Raw genomic sequence first — 22,279 nt, forward strand, 5'->3', positions numbered from 1 at the left:
ATAAAATACTGTGAGATGTCAATATGAAGGTTCTTAGTGATGAGAAAGGAAGACTTTAGAAGATTGATGGGGATAAAAGTCTGACTGGGCTAGGCTAAAGAATGGAACTGGAGGGCACCTGGGTGGCTCAGTTGGTTGGGCGACTGCTTTCGGCTCAGGTCATGATCCCAGAGTCCTGGGATCAAGTCCCACATCGGACTCCCAGCTCCATGGGAAGTCTGCTTCTCCCTCTGACCTCTCCCCTCATGCTCTCTCACTCTGTCTCTCTCTCAAATAAATTAAAAAAAAAAAAAAAAGAATGGAACTGGAAAAGTGAACAAGATTGTATTTTAGATTCTTTTGGGAAATTTTCTATAAAAGGGAACAGAAAAATAGACAAGTATGATGGAAGGGAAAGATTGCTTTTGTTGTTGTTGTTTGTTTATGTGGAGAGATATTACATCATGCTGACAGACTAAAGAACTTATCCTGTACAAAGAGAAGTATGATTTAAAGGAGAACTGAAGTAATTAAAGGGGCAAAACTCTTCCAGCAGATGGTACAGGATGAGACAGAGTCTCCATGTGGAAGAGGTATCCCTCAGAAGGAAAAGGGGCAGAACATCCATAGAAAGGCAGGTAGCTCTAGTTTGTGTTTGTTTGCTTATTTTAGAGGGGGGAGTCCATTTTTTTTTGAATTAATTCTATTTTTGCATTGAAGCAAGAAGCAAGATTATGAAATGTGAGCAGAACTGGAGGTTGTTGGATGCTTCATAAGATAGAAGATGTGAAACAATTTTTCTGAAAGTTTTTTTCTAATTATCTGGACAAAAGACATATTTGTACTTTGTAAACACTCAGAAGAAACAAAATAAGCATATGTATATATATATATAGAGAGAGATATAAAACTCTTTGCTTATTAAAATAAAGAGTTTAACATGTTCATTATATTCACTTATGTTTACATCATGATGCCTCTATGCATCCTGTAATGTTTTTTAAAGATTTTACCTATTTATGTGAGAGAGGGAGAGAGAGAGAGAGAGAGAGAGAGAGAGAGAATCAGTGAGCATGAGTGGGGGGAGGAGCAGGAGAGGAGGAAGAAGACTCCCCACTGAAAAGGGAGCCTGACACAGGGCTCCACCCCAGCACCCCGAGATCATGACCCAAGCTGAAGGCAGATGCTTAACCAGCTGAGCCACCCAGATGCCCCTGTATCTTGCAACTTTTAATTTTTATTTATTTTTATTTTTTATTTTTTACTTTTTTAATTGACAGACAGAGATCACAAGTAGGCAGAGAGGGAGGCAGAGAGAGAGGAAGGAAAGCAAGCTCCCTGCTGAGCAGAGAGCCTGATGCGGGGTTCAATCCCAGGACCCTGGGATCATGACCTGAGCCGAAAGCAGAGGCTTTAGCCCACTGAGCCACCCAGGCACCCCTATCTTGCAATTTTAAATTTCAGTGTGCATTATAAATTCATGATGCAAGAGTTGTTTCTTTGAGTTGTTTCAGTTAACTATAATTATTACTTTTTTTACTCAAATTTTCTATCTTTATGTTGGCCAAAAGGTGTTGATAGTAAGGACAGAATTCTCACATTGTACCAAGATTCCACTCCCACCAGAGAAGGAGGTGGAGGTGTAGGAGACCTAAATTTTGTCTGGTCCCAGGAATTCAGCTATATAGTTATGAAACCATTCTCAACACCTACAATCTCAACAAGAGATTGAAAAAAAGAATACCAGCAACTCTATAAACAGAAAACAATTACTTTCTGGAAAGCAGGACATCTAAAGAAGTGAATCCGAAAAAAAAAAAAAAACCGAAAAAAAAAAAAAAAAAGAAGTGAATCTGAGGTGATAGCTGGGATGATAGACCATGGGGGGAGGGAGCCTCCATCAGACCACTACCGGCAAAGTGAGACAGCAGCAGGGCACAAAAATCAGAACTTTTGGAAGTCTGCTCCACGGAGGAATGTAGCTCCAGTGGCTAAGCAGGGGGTGGAGCCCTCAGTAGGACAGTGTGGTCTCAGGACCTTCAGGTCACAGAAAGACTGGGGGTGCCTGAGTGTGGCAGAGCTCCCAGGTATCAGAGCAGGGAAGTCAGCTGCAAAGATGGAGCCCAGTAGTCGTCTCTCAGCTTGGGGTTGCCATAAACCATGATCTGCAGCACAGTCGGGCCATTAGAGCCATTACTCTTTGAGCAGGTTCCCACAAGCACCAGATCTGGGGAGACTCCCTTCCTTCCCCAGGGAGGAGCAGCACAAGAGCACACCACAGGAATCTGCTGGGTTTGGAGACTCAAAATAAGGTCATGTTCCAGAGACAGAAACACTGGGTCACAGGCCAAGTGAGCATGGAATGTGGCCAGAGACCAAGGAGACAGGAGTGATTGACTGCTTTCCTCTGAGGGCACACTGAGGAATGGGGCCCTGAGTTCTTGGCTTCTCCAGGGCCAGAGACTGGAAAGCAAGCATTTTCATTCCTGTCTTCCAAAGCTGTATGAAAAGGTTTCAGGAAACAAAATCTACCAAGAGCAAACCCAAGCAGATTACTTAGCCTGGCCCCTGGGAAGAGCAGTACAATTCCACCTCAGGCAAAGAAATTTAAAAATCACTACAACAGGCCCTGCCCCATAAGACCCATAAGAACATCCAGCCAAGACCAAGTTTACTGATCAATGAGAACTACAAAACTCCAGCATTAGGGGAATATAACACATAAGATTCATGGCTTTTTTTCCCCCCATTGTTCTTTAGTCTCTCAAAGTTAATTTTTTTAATTTTCTTTTTTTTCTTCTCCTATTTTCTTTTAATTTTTCATCTTTCCTTTTTCAGCCAACATCTTAACTTATTAATTTCTTTTTTAAAGTCTTTTTTAACTTTCATTTTTACAGTCATGTTCTATTCCTTCATTGTATTTAACCTGATTTTTTGTATATACATGTTTTTCTTTCTTTAGAATTTTGGGATAGGGCATCTGGGTGGCTCAGTGGGTTAAGCCTCTGCCTTCGGCTCAGGTTATGATCTCAGGGTCCTGGGATCGAGTCCCGCATCAGGCTCTCTGTTAAACATGGAGCCTGCTTCCCTCTCTCTCTGCCTACTTGTGATCTCTCTCTCTGTCAAATAAACAAATAAAATCTTAAAGAAAAAAAAAGATTTAAAATTTCAGCATACAGTTTCTTCTAACAGACCAAAATATACCTAAATCTAGTGTATGGCTTTGTTCTAGTCTTCTGCCTGGTCACATTCTCTCCTTTTCTTTTTTCAATAAACTTCTTATCAATTCCTTTTCTAAAATCTTTTTTAATTTTCATATTTAGAGTCTTATTTCATCCTTTCATTGTATTTACACTTATGTGTGTGTATGTATATATAGAAATATATAAAAATATATATAGATATATACATACACACACATATATATGAAAGAACAAGAAACAGTACTGACTGCCATGTACCTGATCAATATGGAGATTAGTTTGATGTTGGAGCTAGAGTTCAAAATGATGATTCTAAAGATACCAGCTGGGATTGAAAAAAGCATTGTAGATACCAAAGTATCCTTTTCTGGAGAAATAAAAGAACTAAAATCTAACAAAGTTGAAATCAAAAAGGCTATTAATGAGGTGCAATTAAAAAAAAAAAAAAGGAGGCTCCAACTGCAGGATAAACAAGGCAGAAGAGAGAATTAGTGATATAGAAGACCAAATGATGGAGAATAAAGAAGCTGAGAACATGAAAGATAAAGAACTACTGGATCATGAGGGGAGAATTTGAAAGATAAGTATTACCATAAGACCAAATAATATTAAAATAACTATGATCCCAGAAGAAGAAAGAGATGGGGGCAGAACTTATACTGGAGCAAATTATAACAGAGGACTTCCCTAATTTGGGGAAGGAAACAGGCATAAAAATCTAGGAGGCACAGAAAACCCCCCACAAAATCAATAAAAATAGATCAACACCCCTTCATCTAATACTAAAACTTAAATTCTCAGAGACAAAGAGAAAATCCTGAGAGCAGTTCAGGACAAGAGGTCTGTCACCTATAATGGTAGAAACATTAGATTAGCAGCAGACCTACCCACAGAGACCTAGAAGGTCAGAAGAGACTGGCATGATATATTCAGAGCACTAAACAAGAAAAATGTGCAGCCAAGAATACTATATCCACCTAGACTGTCATTGAAAACAGAAGGAGAGACAAATAGCTTCCAGGACAAACAAAAACTAAAAGAATTTGCAAACACCAAATCAGCCCTACTGGAAATACTGAAAAGGGTCCTCTAAGCAAAGAGAGAGCCTAAAAGTAACATAGAGTGGAAAGGAACAGAGACAATATACAGTAACAGTCACCTTACAGGCAATACAATGGCACTAAATTAATATCTTTCAATAGTTACCTTGAATGTAAATGGGCTAAATGCCCCAATCAAAGCATACAGGGTATCAGATTGGATAAAAAACAAAAAAACAAAAAATCAAGATCCATCGATACCCTGCCTCCAAGAGACTCATTTTATTTTATTTATTTTTTTATTTTTTTTTTCCAAAGATTTTTGTTTATTTATTTGACAGAGAGAAATCACAAGTAGACGGAGAGGCAGGCAGAGAGAGAGAGAGGGAAGCAGGCTCCCTGCTGAGCAGAGAGCCCGATGCGATCCCAGGACCCTGAGATCATGACCTGAGCCGAAGGCAGCGGCTTAACCCACTGAGCCACCCAGGCGCCCCCCAAGAGACTCATTTTAGACCCAAAGACACCTCCAGATTTAAAGTGATGGAGTGGAAAATCATTTGCCATGCTAATAGACATCAAAAGAAAGCTGGGGTAGCAATCCTTATATCAGAGGAATGGAACATTCTCCAGAATAGATCCAATGGGTATCAAAAGATTTGAATATATTATAATTATAAATATATATTTATAATTATAATATTTTCAAATTTCCCTGTATATTTTCAGAGAACAGTGCTCTGAAACTAGAACTCAATCACAAGAGGAAAGTTGGAGAGAACTCAAATATATGGAAACTAAAGAGCATCCTACTAAAGAATGAATGGGTCAGGGGCGCCTGGGTGGCTCAGTGGTTTAAGCCGCTGCCTTCGGCTCAGGTCATGATCTCAGGGTCCTGGGATCGGGTCCCGCATCGGGCTCTCTGCTCAGCAGGGAGCCTGCTTCCCTCTCTCTCTCTCTGCCTGCCTCTCCATCTACTTGTAATTTCTCTCTGTCAAATAAATAAATAAAATCTTTAAAAAAAAAAAAAAGAATGAATGGGTCAACCAGGAAATTAAAGAAGAATTTTTAAAAATCATGGAAGCAAACGAAAATGAAGACACAGCTATTCAAAATCTTTGGAACACAGCAAAGGTAGTCCTGAGAGGAAAGTACATAGCAATACAAATCTTTCTCAAGAAACAAGAAAGGTCTCAAACATACAACATAATCCTATACCTAAAGAAATTGGAGAAAGAACAGCAAAGAAACCCTAAACCCAGCAGGAGAAGAGAAATAAAAAAGAGCAGAAATCAATGAAATAGAAACCAAAAGAACAGTAGAACAGATCAATGAAATTAGGAGCTGGTTCTTTGAAAAAATTAATAAGATCAATAAACCCCTGGCCAGACTTATCAAAAAGAAAAGAGAAAGGACTCAAATTAATAAAATCATGAATGAAGAGGAGAGCTCACAACCAACACCAACGAAATACAAACAATTATAAGAACATATTATGAACAACTATACGCCAGCAAATCTGACAATCTGGAAGAAATGGATACATTCCTAGAGGCCTATGAACTACCAAAAATGAACCAGGAAGAAATAGAAAACCTGCATAGACCCATAACCACTAAGGAGATTGAAGCAGTCATCAAAAAAATGTCCCAAAAAACAAGAGCCCAGGGCCAGATGGCTTCCCAGGTGAATTCTACCAAACATTTAAAGAAGAATTAATGGGGCACCTGGGTGGCTCAGTAGGTTAAGCTTCTGCCTTTGGCTTGGGTCATGGTCTTGGGGTCCTGGGATCGAGCCCTGCATCAGGCTATCTGCTCAGAAGGGAGCTTGCTTCCCCCTCTCCCTCTGCCTGCCTCTCTGCCTACTTGTGAGCTCTTTCTTTCTGACAAATAAATAAATAAAATATTTTTTAAAAAACTTTAAAAAAGAAGAAATATTTATTCTCCTGAAACTGTTCCAAAAAACAGAAATGGAAGAAAAACTGCCAAACTCATTTTATGAGGCCAGCATTACCTTGATTCCAAAACCAGACAAAGACCCCATCAAAAAGGAGAAGTACAGACCAATATCCCTGATGAACACGGATGTAAAAATTTTCACCAAAATACCAGCCAATAGAATCCAACAGTACATTAAAAGGATTATTCACCATGACCAAGTGGGATTTATTCCTGGGCTGCAAGTTTGGTTCAACATCCACAAATCAATCAATGTGATATAATACATTAATAATAGAAAGAACCATATGATACTCTCAATAGATGCAGATCAAGCATTTGATGAAGTACAGCATCCTTTCTTGATCAAAATCCTTCACAGTGTAGGGGTAGAAGGTACACACCTCAATATCATAAAAGCCATCTATGAAAACCCCACAGCAAATACATTTCTCAATGGGGAAAAACTGAGAGCTTTCTCCCTGTAGTCAGGAACATGTCAGGGATGTCCACTATCACCTCTGCTATTCAACCTAGTACTAGAAGTCCTATCCTCAGCAATCAGATAGCAAAAAAAAATAAAAGGCATCCAAATCAGCAAAGAAGTCAAACTCTCACTCTTTGCAGATGATATGAAACTTTATGTGGAAAACCCAAAAGACTCCACACCAAAACTGCTAGAACTCATACAGGAATTCAGTAAAGTGTCAGGATATAAAATCAACTGCACAGAAATAAGTTGCATTTCTATATACCAACAACAAGACAGAAGAAAGAGAAATAAAGGAGTTGATCCCATTTACAACTACACCCAAAACCATAAGATACCTGGGAATAAACCTAACCAAAGAGGCAAAGAATCTGTACTCAGAAAACTATAGAATATTCATGAAAGAAATTGAGGAAGACACAAAGAAATGGAAAAATGTTCCATGCTCATGGATTAGAAGAACAAATATTGTAAAAATGTCTATGCTACATAGAACAATCTACACATTTAATGAAATCCTTATCAATATACCATCAACTTTTTCAAAGAAATGGAACAAATAATCTTAAAATTTGTATGGACGCAGAAAAGACCCCTAATAGAGGAATGTCGTAAAAGAAAACCACACCTGGTGGCATCACAATTGCAGACTTCAAGCTCTATTACAAAACTGTAATCATCAGGACAGTAAGGTCCTAGCCACAAAATAGACACATAGATCAACGGAACAGAATAGAGAGCCCAGAAATGGGCCCTCAATTCTATGGTCAACTAATCTTCAACAAAGCAGAAAAGAATGTCCAATGGAAAAAAGACAGTCTCGTCAACAAATGCTGTTGGGAAAACTGGAGAAATCATAGGGGACAAAAGGGAGCCACATGCAAAAGAATGAAACTCGACCATTTCCTTATACCATACACAAAAATAGACTCAAAATGGATGAAAGACCTCAATGTGAGACAGGAATCCATCAAAATCCTTGAGGAGAACATAGGCAGCCACCTCTTTGGCCTCAGCTGCAGCAACTTCTTCATAGAAACATTGCCAAAGGCAAAGGAAGCAAGGGCAAAAATGAACTACTGGGACTTCATCAAGATCAAAAGCTTTTGCACAGCAAAGGAAACAGTCAACAAAACTAAAAGACAACCAACAGAATGGGAGAAGGTATTTGCAAATGACATGTCAGACAAAGGGCTAGTATCCAAAACCTATAAAGAACTAATCAAACTCAACACCCAAAGAACAAATAATCCAATCAAGCAATGGGCTTGATTGTTTGCCAAAATGTCTGTTCATGTTGGTAAACAAGACATCCAGATGGCCAAAAGAAAAAGTGCTCAACATCACTCAGCATCAGGGAAATATAAACCAAAACCTCAATGAGATACCACCTCACATCAATTAGAATGGCTAAAATGAGGAAGTCAGGAAATGACAGATGTTGGCAAGGTTCTAGAGAAAGGGGAATCCTCCTACATTGCTGGTGGGAATGTAAGCTGGTGTAGCCACTGTGGAAAACAGTAGGGAGGTTCCTCAAAAAGTTGAAAATAGAGCTACTCTATGACCCAGCAATTGGACTATTGGGTATTTATCCCAAAGATACAAACGTAGTGATCTGAAGGGACATGTGCACCCTGATGTTTATAGCAGCAATGGCCACAATAGCCAAATTATGGAAAGGGCTTAGATGTCCATCAACAAATGAATGGTTAAAGAAGATGTGGGGTGTGTGTGTGTGTGTGTGTGTGTGTGTGTGTGTGTAGGTATATTATGCAGCCATGAAAAATGCAATCTTACCATTTGCAACAATGTGGATGAAACTGGAGGGTATTGCGCTAAACAAACTAAGTCAATCAGAGAAAGACAATCATCATATAATCTCACTGATATGTGGAATTCAAGGAAGAATGCAGAGGATCATAGAGAAAAAAAAGGGACAAAATGAAAGCAAGATGAAACCAGAGAGGAAGACAAATCAGAGACTCTTAATCTCAGGAAACAAACTGAGGGTTTGCTGGAGTGGAGGTGGGTAGGTGGATGGGGTGTCTGGCTGATGGACAATGGGGAGGTTATGTGCTATGGTGAGTGCTGTGAATTGTGTAAGACTGATGAATTCCAGACCTGTACCCCTGAAGTAAATAAATAATACATTATATGTTAACCAATAACCAAAAAAAAAAAAAAAGAAAGAAAGAAAGAAAGAAAAGAAAGATTCTGTTCCCACCATATATACACCTGATGTCATCCCTTCCTCTGGAATGGGAATGCAGACTATCAATATGATGGGATATTACTCCCCCTAGGTTACTTTGTAAAGGCAAAGGTAAAAGAGGTCTTGAAGAATTATTTAAATATCTAACAAATTGAGTTTAAACTAATCCAAAGAGGATTATCTATGCAGGACTGTTCTAATCAGGTAAATTCTATAACAGAGGTCAGAAATAATTGAAGCAGCAGAGACACTCTAGATTAAGGAACTGGCGAGCAAAAAAGAATTCACTTAGTGCAAGAACTTAGAGGACCTTGAGAAAAGAGTGAAGACACAGGGAATTTTTGCTGATGATGGAATCTGATTTTCAGAATGCAAATCTGAGGAAAGAAAAGATGTGAAATAGCTGCCATGAAGGGGGAAAATGTGAACCTGCAAATGGAACATAAGATAAGATTTCAGGTTTGTGATCATGAATTTTTAAAATGAAAGCAATCAGACTTATTAATTGCATTAGTTTTTTTTGTTTGTTTGTTTTGTTTTGTTTTTACTGTTAAGTTACAGTTGTGGAAAAGTAAGAGTTTGGGTGGATCCAAAGTTGGAGTGTAGGCGCACATAAGATGAAGGAGAGAAAGGCAAGCAGGAGGACCTGTAAGAGACTGAGCATAAGGATAGAAATCTAATCTGTGTACATTATAAACCAGGATTAAAGCTGATGGACCAAGAGAAATAAATAGTGGGATCAATGGAATTAAAGTTCCAATTCATTGAAATAATTTTTCCAGGAGGACTCCTTGAGTGAGAGTGTAATAACACAGACATCCATGCTATCTCCAGCCTTGAGGTAAGAACGGGGAAAAGGGCAACGGTTTCCACCAGGAAGGCTGCAGGGTTGACACTGACATCAGGAATTCAAGCCAGCACTGGGATAAGAAACAGATTATAGAAGACACAGGGAATCCTATAGCAGGCTCTATTAATTGTCCTACAGCTTTCCCTTATAATCTGCTCTCTCATAATATATTAACACTGTAACTAGCAGATCCATTATTTTGTTCAGGGGCCAGTGGTTCTCAGCTGGGGAGATAGGGATGTGATTTTGACTCTCACTCCGTGGGTAGTTCAGACACATGTTTAGATGTCGCAAGCTTAGAAGAGGGAACAGATAAGTGAGTTTGCTAGCTTGCTATTTTCTAGGCAGAGGCCAGGAATGCTGCTAAGCATCAGAAAGTGCACAGGGGGCACGAGGGTGGCTCAGTGGGTTAAGCCTATGTCTTCGGCCCAGGGTCCTGGGATCGAGCCCCATATCAGGCTCTCTGCTCAGCAGGGAGCCTGCTCTGTCCTCTCTCTCTGCCTGCTTCTCTGCCTGCTTGTGATCTCCATCTGTCAAATAAGTAAATAAAATTAAAAAAAAAAAAGAAAGAAAGAAAGTGCACAGGAAAATGTCCACAATTATCCTACCCCAAATGAGAAACCCTATTTTGAACTTCACCTGACAATCCTGATCAATCCAACGTTATTTAAAGCTGTAGGTAACCATGTTATGATCCAAATTCTCTTCCTTCAAAATTTTTTATGTTGAAACTCTAATTCCAAATGAAACTGTATTTGGAAATAGGGCCATAAGAGAGGTAATTAACATTAAATGAGGTCATGAGGTTTGGGGCCCTGACCCAATTCTCTGCCTGTGTGTGCATACAGAGGAAAGACCACGTGAGGATACAGTGGCAAGAAGACAGCCATCTGCAAGCCAGGAACCAATCGTGATGGCACCTTGATTTGGCCTTCTGAGATCCAGACTGTGAGAAAATAAACTTCTGTTGTTTAAGCCACTCAGCCTGTGATATTTTGTTATAGCATTCCTAGCAAACTAATATACCATATAAAACAGTCTGGCTTAGGAGATTCAAGGAGAAGAGTGCTAAAGAGATTTCTGGGAAAGCACTTGCTTTTTCCAGAAAAGGCGACAAATGTGTCTGGAGCTTCCTTTTGCTTACCCCCTTTTCCTATGGTGCTGTAGCCAGTATGCATCCCAGATAGGCAAATATTGTCCAATTTCAGAAAATTCTGAGACATCCACTCTAACTCAGCAGCCTATCTGAGCTCTTTTTAATGTAAAAAAAAATTAAATAAATAAAAAATAAAAACAAATTGACTTTGAGTTGCAAAATTAGCCAAAATAATTCCTAATACATATCTGTTGTTGTTGTTGTTGTTGTTTTTCCTTTACTTGGCGGGGGGCAGGGGGGACCAACAGTTTCCTGTTGAGGTGTAATCTGGTATTATCCAAGTATTTTCCTACATATCTTCAAATAGAAATAAGTAATATCCAGCTCTAAAAATGGCAGCAGATGGAGAAAAGAGTCAAGATGCTGGCGAAAAAGAAATACGTATTTTCCGTTTCCAGAGGAAAAAAGATGTTTTCTGTATTTCTGCCTTAGAGAAAGCACAAAAGCTATTAAGCTGACTTATAGTTTGATTTCTGTCTACAACAGGATTAGAGTGAGAAGTTGAGCTTCTTCTCTTACTGATTTTAACTCTTAGTTTCTTTCTTTTTTTCTTTTTTTTTTAAGATTTTATTTATTTGTGGGGCATCTGGGCTCAGTGGGTTAGAGCCTCTGCTTTCGGCTCAGGTCATGATCCCAGGGTCCTGGGATTGAGCCCTGCATCGGGCTCTCTGCTCAGCGGAGAGCCTGCCCCCCCCCCACCCCCAACCTGCCTCTCTGCCTACTTGTGATCTCTGTCTGTCAAATAAATTAATAAAATCTTAAAAAAAAAAAAAGATTTTATTTATTTGTGAGAGAAAGACAGAGCCTGAGATGGGGGAGGGGCAGAGGGAGAAAGACAAATAGACTGAGCATAGAGCCTGTTTTAGGGGGAACCCGCTAACCTGATATCATGACCTGAGCCAAAGTCAGATACTTAACTGACTGAGCCACCCAAGAACTCTTTAACTCTTAGTTTCTAATTTCATATTTGTAACCACAAATTATTGATAGCAAAGTCTGAATTCTTCTTTATATATAAATGTTATAAAATTTATAAAGTACTTCTGACATGTGCTTATCTCATTATGAATGGCATGTATGAAGAAATGTTTCTATCTGACCCTCTACTTGTGAACATTTTTTAAAATTTTTATTCTCTGCTAATAAAACTCCAAATCTATTCATTCCTTTTGGTATTTTTCAATACAGATCAAGCTTGCTAGATAAGCTTAAACTTCAGTTTTGCTATTTGGAGCATTCTCTATCAAATGAATATATAGCCTAACTATATTTTTCTACTCCATAATAAAATAAATGATGAAAAGTTAATATTCAGGCTATATATTTTTTTATTAGCCATATTTACCAATGGTAAGGGCAGGATACCAAAAAGAAATACATAATATAAGCCTGATGATTCACAGACCTGTACATTATATGTTAATAAAAATAATTAATACAAAAAGAAATACGTAATAATGTCTAACACATGAGAGACTCAAACATAATTTGTGCTTTTTAGTAACAAAGCAAACCCAACAATTGAGAATTAAGAAAATCAAATGTTTTCCTAAATTGTTAGAAACTCACCCATAATATTTTTATTTTTGCCTTGGGGCACATGGGTGGCTCAGTCAGTTGAGTATCCAACTACTGGCTTCTGCTCAGGTGATAATCTCAGGGTCATGAGATCGAACCCCACGTGGGCTCTGCACCAAGTCTATTTAAGACTCTCTCTCTCTGCCCCTCCCCTCCAAACAAATAAATAAATCTTTTGAAAATATGTATTTTTTTATTTTACCTTAAAGAACTGCCAAATCTTTGATAAAGAGAAATCCGCCCAAAATTAGATATCAATTCCCGGAAAGCCTACATCATACTTGGGAACACACGTACTCTGGAAAACATCTATGTGTCCTTCATGGAAATAGCCAGAAGCAGCCACCACTAATTGTAATCCTATCTTCCATCAACAACTTTACAGCACTTTAAATACATGCACCGAACCAAATCTCAGTATCAAAAATGGATGATTACAAATTCAATTCTCATATAAAGATACATTGTCAGATTCTATAAGTACTTGAAATAGCAACAGAACTCAGCCCGGTAGGAATTACAATCATAGTTAACATCTGAATATTTATAGTAGCTTCATGTTCCATGAGTCTATTCCATTTATCAGCTTGTTTGAACCTCTATCAGTTTTATGAACCTGGTATTTTATGAGCCCATTTTATCCAGAGCTGGGATTTAAAACTGGGGTGGGAGGCGGGGTGGGGGGTCCTGTTCCAGACTCTGTCTCTTAATAACCACCTTCATTGCGTCTTGCACAACACAACTTCATAGTTATATGATAGCTATTATAGCTAAAATGATTAAAGATTTCCTGAGCATATAATAGCAAGACAAAAACTAAAATCCAAGCAGCCTGCAATCCAGTGCTATTGCCTTTCCTTTAGGGAAATTCCTTGATGTACAAATGTACTATGTACAATGCAACTTGACTCTAATCCATTATGAACAGTAAAAATTAAACAGCATTGTTTGACATCTAAGAATCCATGAAATCTAATGACAGTATGAGATAATCCATGCGTCTATTAAGAAGTCTGAAGTAAGCACTGTTTTCTTTTTTGATAAATTTCCATGAATTAGAGACTTCTTAAGTCTTTAATTGTACAAAAAGTAAAGAAAAAAAGCGTCCACGGGTTTGAACATTGGCCACACCCAGGAAGGGCTTTATCTTCTAGAATGTGCCTCTCCTTGGCAGTTCCTCAGCCTCCTGCTTCTGGTCTTAACTTTTCCCGCTTTTCCCCCTTCTTCCATCATTTGCCTGGGTCCAAACGTGGTGTGTTTATAGAACATGTATCAGCAAAGATTTGCTCACTCATTTGTACCCCTATAAATCTATAATCCTGTTTCCACCGACTTCCTTGACAGGATCAAAGCATCCATGAAATTCTTCCATATATAAATAATATGTTTTATTTCATTTTCATACTAACAAATATTGAGAAAGATAAAGAACTTTTAAAAACTGCATTGCAGATTATTGCCAAGATTATGACAGAGAATGCAATGATAGGAAAGTGAGAGGATAGGAAATGAGAAGGAAAAACAAGAAGAGGTGAGGTAGTTTTTTGTTAAAGATTTTATTTATTTATTTGATGGACAGAGATCACAAGCAGGCAGAGAGGCAGGCAGAAAGAGAGGGGGAAGCAGGCTCCCCGCTGAGCAGAGAGCCTGATGCGGGACTTGATCCCAGGACCCCGGGATCGTGATCTGAGCCGAAGGCAGAGGCTTTAACCCACTGAGCCACCCAGGGGCACCGAGGTGAGATAGTTTTTAAAAATGTTTTGCAAAAATGGTTACAAATGGCCACAGGGTACATTTAGGTATTTTCTTTGAGGGGTGGGGATGTTACCAACCATTTTCATCTAATCACATTTAGTAGTCTTGGACTTCACTATGGAAGATAAAATAAATATTACTATTCACTTTCAAAAAATGAGGAAATAGGGCACAAAGATAATGATGAAAAGTCAGAAGTCTTAAAGCTAAAACACACTATAAGTAAGACTTAAATGCAGGTCTCAAACTCCAAAGTCTGCTCTTTCCCCCAGAATCACACTGTACCTAGATGCTTCAGCTTTAGGCTTAAAAACAAATGGGTAAAATCTTGATAAAAAGACTTCTTTTTATTTTCCCCTGTAACTTCCTTGAGTTACTATTCACAGGTTCCAAGACGCAAAAATGCAAAGGTTAGTATGTGGAAGTTAAATATGGATAAGTGATTTTTTTAAAAGATTTTATTTATTTATTTGACAGACAGAGATCACAAGTAGGCAGAGAGGCAGGCAGAGAGAAAGGGGGAAGCAGGCTACCTGCAGAGCAGAGAGCCCAACGAGGGGCTCGATCCCAAGACCCTAGGACCATGACCTGAGCTGAAGGCAGAGGCTTAACCCACTGAGCCACCCAGGCGCCCGGATAAGTGATATTTTTGAATGAACAGAGGACTGAAACTTGGGGAATGTCTACCTGGTAAACATCAACAACTCAGGGATGCCTAATTAGCTTGAAAAATTGAGTTTATTAGAATATAACTTTTACTTCACATAGGAAATACAGACTTCTACTCAGAGGAATACAGAGAGTAAGAATTTCTTGAGTTCTATTTCTAATGAATTATATTTAGGTAAATGGGTAAAAAAATCTCTATCTATCTATCTCTAGTTGTATTCATACACAAAATTTTCTGGTTTCATAGACTACAATGTCTCTTCTATATAAACATCAATTTTATTTTGCTATCAAAAAATACAGCTAATCACAAACATTGAGGCAAAATAATGAATAGTAAGTTCATTGGGGTCATGACAAACTACTAATCGGACTGGTCTCCCTCATAGTTATCACCTGATCTGGATAACATCTCAGCGGCTGTTAAGTTTAACACCATGGTGTCTGATGAGAACACCTGGGTTCAGAGCCCACAGGTTATATATTCTGATACAGCTGTTTTCTCTTACGCCTGTATTTCTAAATTAACAATTCACATAAACTTATAAAGGTTTATAAGAACTTAAAAATTGCTATTTCTAGTATGTGGAATAGGGGAAAAAAAAAGATTCCAAGGTTAGAAAGTTCTTTTGCTTATTACATAGGGAAAATCATTTTTTCACCAGCTCTCCAAATAAAAACCTTATGATTTCAAAGCCAGTTTTTCGCTTCCTTACAAGTTACCAAATCAAAGCACCTCAAATCATCTACCACAGGAATTGTAGGACTGCTTTGATTTTAAAAATAAAGAGAGGGATTTGGGAACAAAATTGTGCTGTGGAAAATGAAAATAATTTTTTTTTTATTTTTAAGCCACAGCTGTATGACAAGGTCATTTTCACCAAGTTAAAGAGGCACTAAAAATTACTTTTGAAAGCCAGCTGTAACTGTAGATAATGCTCATCTCAACAAGGAAGCTGATGGGCAGTATGGGATCCTGATGAAAGCCAGGGAACTTTTCCCTATAAAAATGTACATACATTCAACATTTTGTGTCTAATTTCCAGAGAGTCCTGGGGCCCAAAGGAAGCTCATCCAATTCCACAGATTAAAAAACCTGAAAATGAAAACACGACTGCTCTTCAGTTTGGAGTGGCTGAACTGTGAAGTAAATTAACTGCAAGTATGGCAATAAATACGACCACCCAAGGAATTATTCATTTTCTTTCCCATAATCTGAAGATCTCCAACAATGCATATGAATGTTAAAAATGCAACTGGGTCTAAATCCTTTAATTGATTCATGTAGGGATGCATCAACCAGTCTGAGTAAAATGGCTTTACCTTAGTTTCCTTACATATCTGGTTGAAATGGGCCCAAGAGCTTAGTGATAAGTACAGATCTATTTTTTGTACTTTTCCAGAGACAAATTCTTTCACTATCTGATAAATCCTTCCCTTTTGCTGTAATATATTCATAAATGAAGGTTCATAAAATTCATAAATAGCTAAAGTACTTCAGATATTCAGGTCTATCATTTTCCTCTTAAGAATTCTAACACATTCCTCCCTCTACTTTCTATTCATAGACATCTAGAAGGGTCTTTTTAAGTCTCTAATAGTTGTGTATGTGTTAGTTAATAATTTCCTCTACTTCCCCACTGCAGAATGATTCTAACTCCATGAATTCCAGCTCCATTTTCCTAGAGAATATGTTTTCTCAAAGGATGCCGGTGACATCCTGATCCCTAAATCCATACATCCATTCAGTCTCCATTTGGTTCAGCTTCGGAACCATATACTTTAAGAATCTGGGCTTAAAGTCACAGGAAACAAGATTTTCCTCTTAACTCTTTCCCTGATCAGCCTCAGATAATGCAGGTTCTTTTGGAAACCTAACTGAAACAATGCACAGAGAAAGGGATAAAAATGTGAGATGATAAATCATTTCTTTCAAGTGTCTTGAGTTTTTTGACACCAGATAATTTTAATCGCTTTGTTTCTCCAGCCATTTTTTGTCTCCTGTTTTTCCTCTCTTCCTTAAATGTTCAAATTCTTAGAGTTGTTCTTGTAGTTCCCTTTTCATTCTATATTTTACATCATTCCTTCCTGATTATCTCACCTCTTTGCATGGATTTAATATATGCCTTTAATAGTGACCTCTAAACCTGTATCACTGGCATTGAATTAATACTCTCCAATTCAGCTCTTGCATTTCTTCCTACAGATTTGTCCACAGATGTCCCACAATGGCCTCAGCTCAGCATATTAAAAACAGAATGTACCTCTTTCCCAGCAAGTCTGCTCTTCCCGTATTTAGTTAATGGCATCAGCATGGTCCTCCTTAACTCAGTTGAGCATCTGATCTCTACCATGCTCTCATCTCCACACTCAATTAGTTGTCAAATTCTGTGGGTCCTCCCTTCCCAATCCTTCCTGGGTGTTCCCCCTGGGACATTCAATGGACACCTAATTATTCTCATTGCCTGGGGTGTCTTCTGCCACACCCAATTCCCCTTCCACTTTAACCACACTAATCCTCTTGAGCCACAGTTAACAATGTGATTCCTGGAGAAGCTTTCATTTCATTTATTAATTCAGCCAGTATTTATTGAGTGCCTATTATGTGTCTTATGCATTAAGAACAGCCATCCAATAGAACTGGGCATTTTATAACACCTTCCCAATGCCTCTTTTCTGAACAATTTGCCCAATCCATTTGTTATTCCACTTGTATCTTTGTAGCTGATCCACTCAGCTACTAAATGGTTGACCCCCTTCCAGTTTCCGTATGCTTTATGCAATGCTTAAAACTTTTGACCTTCTTAGTCATTCATTTAACCGATGTGTATCAGCGCCTTCTATGGAAGAGGCATCTTCAGGGACTGAGGATACAAAAGTTGGCAAAATTCATCACATCCCTCCCCTCAGAGTAAAATGTTGAATTCAGATTCTCAGGGACTTTAATTCACATTCAGTTCTTTTATTTATTTGCTGAACATCCTTCATGAAAAACCTCAATTGGACAAAGCTACTCTCCTCCTACTCCCACCCAAACCAACCTTGAGATGTTTCATTTAGCCGCAGGTGGTCTCTCCACTGGGACTCAGATACTGCTTAGCTCTGAAAATCTAGTTACAACCTCTTGCTTATTCCATAGAGCCTAAATAATTTGCCTTAACTTCTAAAATTAGACATAATCAGATATGTTAACTAGCTTTTCAAATTATTATTATTTTTAAGATTTTATTATTTATTTGACAGAATGAGTGAGAGAGAGAGAGACAGAGAGCATGGGCACAAGCACAGGGAATGGCAGGCAGGCAGAAGCAGGCTCCCATCTGAGCAAAGAGCCCGATATGGGACTCTGTCCCGGGACTCTGGGATCCTGACCTGAGACGAAAGCAGCTGCTTAACCAACTGAGCCACCCAGGCACCCCTCAAATTATTTTCTAACTTAAGTCTCTTCCTTTATTTTGTAATTTTATTAAACATTACCCCAAGGTTTTGGTTTTTGGGGTTTTTTTTTTTTGGATTTTTTTTTTTGGTATTTTTGTTTGTTTGCTTTTTGCTTTTCCACAAAACTCCCTGTGATTAGAATTCTGTCAGAATTATACATATTTTTAAGGCCCAAATTGGTTATCACTTCTGTTTAAATCATTTCTTGGTCAGTAAATACAGAGGAATGTCTTTTTTAATGTCTGAAATGAATATATATATCATACATATATATATATGTATGATATATGTATATGGATCTTGTCAATTTTCTAAGTTAAAGTTGAGGGCTTAATTGTTTTGGTAATGGTCTTATCCACCCCCCCCCCCCATTACAATACAACAGTTCTTATTGTCGTTTCTGCTGTGTACATTCCATAAAGTCCTGATACAAAGACCGGTAATGAAGATATGATATCATCATCAAAATATCAATTCATCAATCTTCCTTTTCTCCCACCCTCAAACTAGAATGGGCATCTTGACACACTGAAGCATAATAGGAAATACAATGAAATTATAAGATTAAAAAAAAAAATCTAAGTATTCTCCCTAGGATCACCACTAACTACTTCTCTAACTTTGGACAGACTTTTCAACATGTAGACCTGCGGAGGAAGACACCCTGTTAACAGGGAAGAGTCTGAGGAAAGGCACAGGTAATTTACTGACAGGATGTTTATGAGGTGGAAGTTTGAAAGGTGGGCTCCAAAGGGACAAAAGTATTTGAGCCTTGATTTTACCACTCATTATTAGTGTTACCTCGGCAATTTCACCATTTTGGGCTTACTTCCACATCAGTAAAACGAAGATAATAACAAGATAGTGTGAAGATTTCATCCGATAATGAAAATAAAGCAAATGAAATAGTGTCTGGAATATAGTACTCTCGCTATTATTATCCTTGAGCTTTGTGTTTGTTTTGTTTTGTTTTGTTTTTACTGCCCAAAAGACTGGAAATGGTGTAGTTGATCTTCGACTTTTTATTTATCCAGCTCCTGTACTCTAATAGAGTAATATGAAAATAGGTTTAAGTTATTCCAAATATTTTATGTTCAACCATGTCATAACTGCTCTATTGAAACACACTTCATCTTTCACTTATGTTCTCCAAATTGAGATCATCTGTAAAGCTTACTTTTACTTCATTACTGTCAGCTGATATAGTAAAAAGTTGCTTGATCAAGGCACAATAAAATATAGCCCGTATCCATTATTATTAAGGAGAAAAAGCCAAAATGGTGCCATAAGTTGGCTATTTATATCGGTTTTATTGCTCAAATAAATTAGAATGAAATTTAACAAGACAGACATATGGCATTTGACTCTATAACGACCATGAAGAAGATTCAGTGAGGGTAGTTTTGTAACAAGCTCTTAAGCCTTGGATACACATCCAGCCGATGCTTGGGAGAATATGGCCATTCCCATTACTTGGAAACAAACTTCTCAATGTTTTACCTGACATTTTTCTTGTTAAATTTAACAGAGAGTAATAAACAATATTGGTTCTTGAGTGCAGACTATGCTTCAGGGACTCTTTATCTTTTATAACTGTATATTTCAAGAGGTGTTCTAAAGTTTTTATAAATGCTTTTTACTTCACAGGTGCTTGAGGCTGGAAGGGATCCTGAGAGGTCATCACCCTGCCCTAAGGCAGAGTGAACCTAAAGTCTCTTAAAGGAAAAAAGATGAAGAATTTAAATATTCCACTACTCTTCTGAAGGACGACCCTCCTCGACCCCCTGTCCCTGCTCCCACAAACCAAAACCCACCTCGGTCCGGGTATGCGCACAAGAGCAAAGCTAATTTAATTTCTGTATTTTAATTGAGACATAGCAAGCTTCAGATGTGATGATTAATTTAAATACAGAAAATAATCCTTAATAGAAAAAGTCTCAATATTGGAATGTCTATTATTATCATCATTAAATTTGGTTATTACTTTTCAAACATAATGATCTAATTAGGTTTAAATATTCGTGCATTTCACATTAGTAGATATTCCTCTGAATAGAGTGTTGTCCCAAATTTTATCACTTTAACAAAAAAAGAAACTGTTGCTTAGCAATAAGGAAAGACAAAGGCTTAAAAATGCATCTCAAAAGCATATTGTAGTCAACCATAGGAAGTCAGAGTAAATGATGATATCTAAAGGAATGCTTGAATGTGGAAACTCAATGAGAACAGAACTGTTTCCTATTAGCGGTAACAGCAGGGTTTGTTATCATTTAAATACACGCTCTAATACACTTAGTGTTTTGTGCTACATTTAACAAGATTAAGTGAACACACACTGTTTCAACTCAAATCTTTATCGGAAATCAGAGGCAAGCCTCATTTCTTGCCAAAACATTCTCTTGTGGCTCATTCTTGGAGCAAATTCCATATAAGTAAATTTGTTTACCCAGGTGGACCACTGACCAATTAAAGGATTTTCCTTTCAGGTAACTCTGTTTTACTGAACTTTGAAAACTTCATCTGAAAATTCTAAAAAATAGATGCATCTGATATGCTATAAAGACTATAATTTGTAATAAAATGAAAAGGGCATTCAAATCTAGCAAAGAATTAAAATAAGGATAAGCTCTCAGAGTTCTTACATGATTTCACTATAATGCTACAAATAATTAGATTCTGAGGAAAACTAGTAGATATTAGATAGCTTACTCAAAAGAACAAAGTGTCTCCTTGTCTCATGCTTTAATTTCCCCCTTGTTGAAAAAGCTTGAACTGCCTGAAGTAAGAGTCCAGGAACATACAAAAGAGGCGCCCACATGTCAACTTTCAGATAATCTTACTAAAAACTTTAGCCCATCATATCATCCTAGATATCAGATTCCCTTTTAAAGGACAATAAATCTCTCATTTCTTGCATGTTATATTCTTATAAATTATTTCTCCTTTAATTTATGTGATGCAAGTATATATATTTTGAATCTAGTTCACCATACAACTAAATTTTATAAAATATTTTTTATGTTCTAGTTCAAGTGCAACATATATATATAAATATATATATATATATATATATGGCTTCTATATGGCATATATATGCATATATATATATATATGGCTTCTATTGTTTTCATTTTCCACATTTGTAAGTAATAAAATAGTATTACTGTATGATGCATGAAATAAAAGTACTTTTGCCACACTTCTATTTGTCTTGTAGGTAATTTAAAAATCCAGTTATTTAGGTATTACGTATCTTGATAGGTCTTTGGCATTTTCAATGAATTACAGTTCTTTATAAAAGACTAAAATATTTTTTATCGTTTTCCAAATCACCTACGATCAATGACGATGACAACGTGATAGTCATGTTTTTTTGTGGTAGACAGAATAATGGCCTCAAAGATGTTTATGCCCTTATCCCCTGACTAATATTCATAGAATATTAATCATAATCATTGTAATATCTTACACAGCAAAAGATTTTGCAGATATCATTAAGAATATAATCGTGAGGTGGATAGCTTATCCTGTTTTACCCCTGTGGGTCCAATCAAATTCCTTTTTTTAAAAAAGATTTTATTTATTTATTTGAGAGAGAGCAAAAGCAAGAGAGATCATGGAGGGAGGGGAAGGAGCCAACTCCTGGCTGAGCAGAGAGCCCAATGCAGAACCTGATGCCAGGCTTGATCCCAGGACTGGAAATCATGACCTGAGCCAAAGGCAGATGCTTAACAGACTGAGCCACCCAGGCACACCAAGCCACCCAGGCACCCCGGGCCCAGTCGAATTCTTAAAAGTGGAGAATCCATCCTGGCTTTAGTTACAGAGAAAGCAGTGAAGACAAAAGGATCAGAAAGATGGAATGAGAAGAAGACCTGGCTTTGCTCTGAAGATGAGGGGGCCATGAATCAAAGAATTCAGGCAGCCTCTAGAACTTGGAGAAGGCAGGACACACATTCTCTCCTGGAATCTCCA

At 37.7% G+C, this 22,279-nt stretch overlaps 1 protein-coding gene across 1 annotated transcript in view; it reads right to left on the minus strand.

Annotated features, from left to right (window-relative positions):
* ROBO2 (roundabout guidance receptor 2) overlaps positions 1-22,279 on the minus strand; it is a 1,682,217-nt gene that overhangs the window by 1,443,680 nt on the left and 216,258 nt on the right. The gene's annotated exons all lie outside the window — the stretch shown is intronic.

This window comes from Mustela erminea, chromosome 1 (genome assembly GCF_009829155.1).
Source record: "Mustela erminea isolate mMusErm1 chromosome 1, mMusErm1.Pri, whole genome shotgun sequence".
Lineage (NCBI taxonomy): Eukaryota > Metazoa > Chordata > Mammalia > Carnivora > Mustelidae > Mustela > Mustela erminea.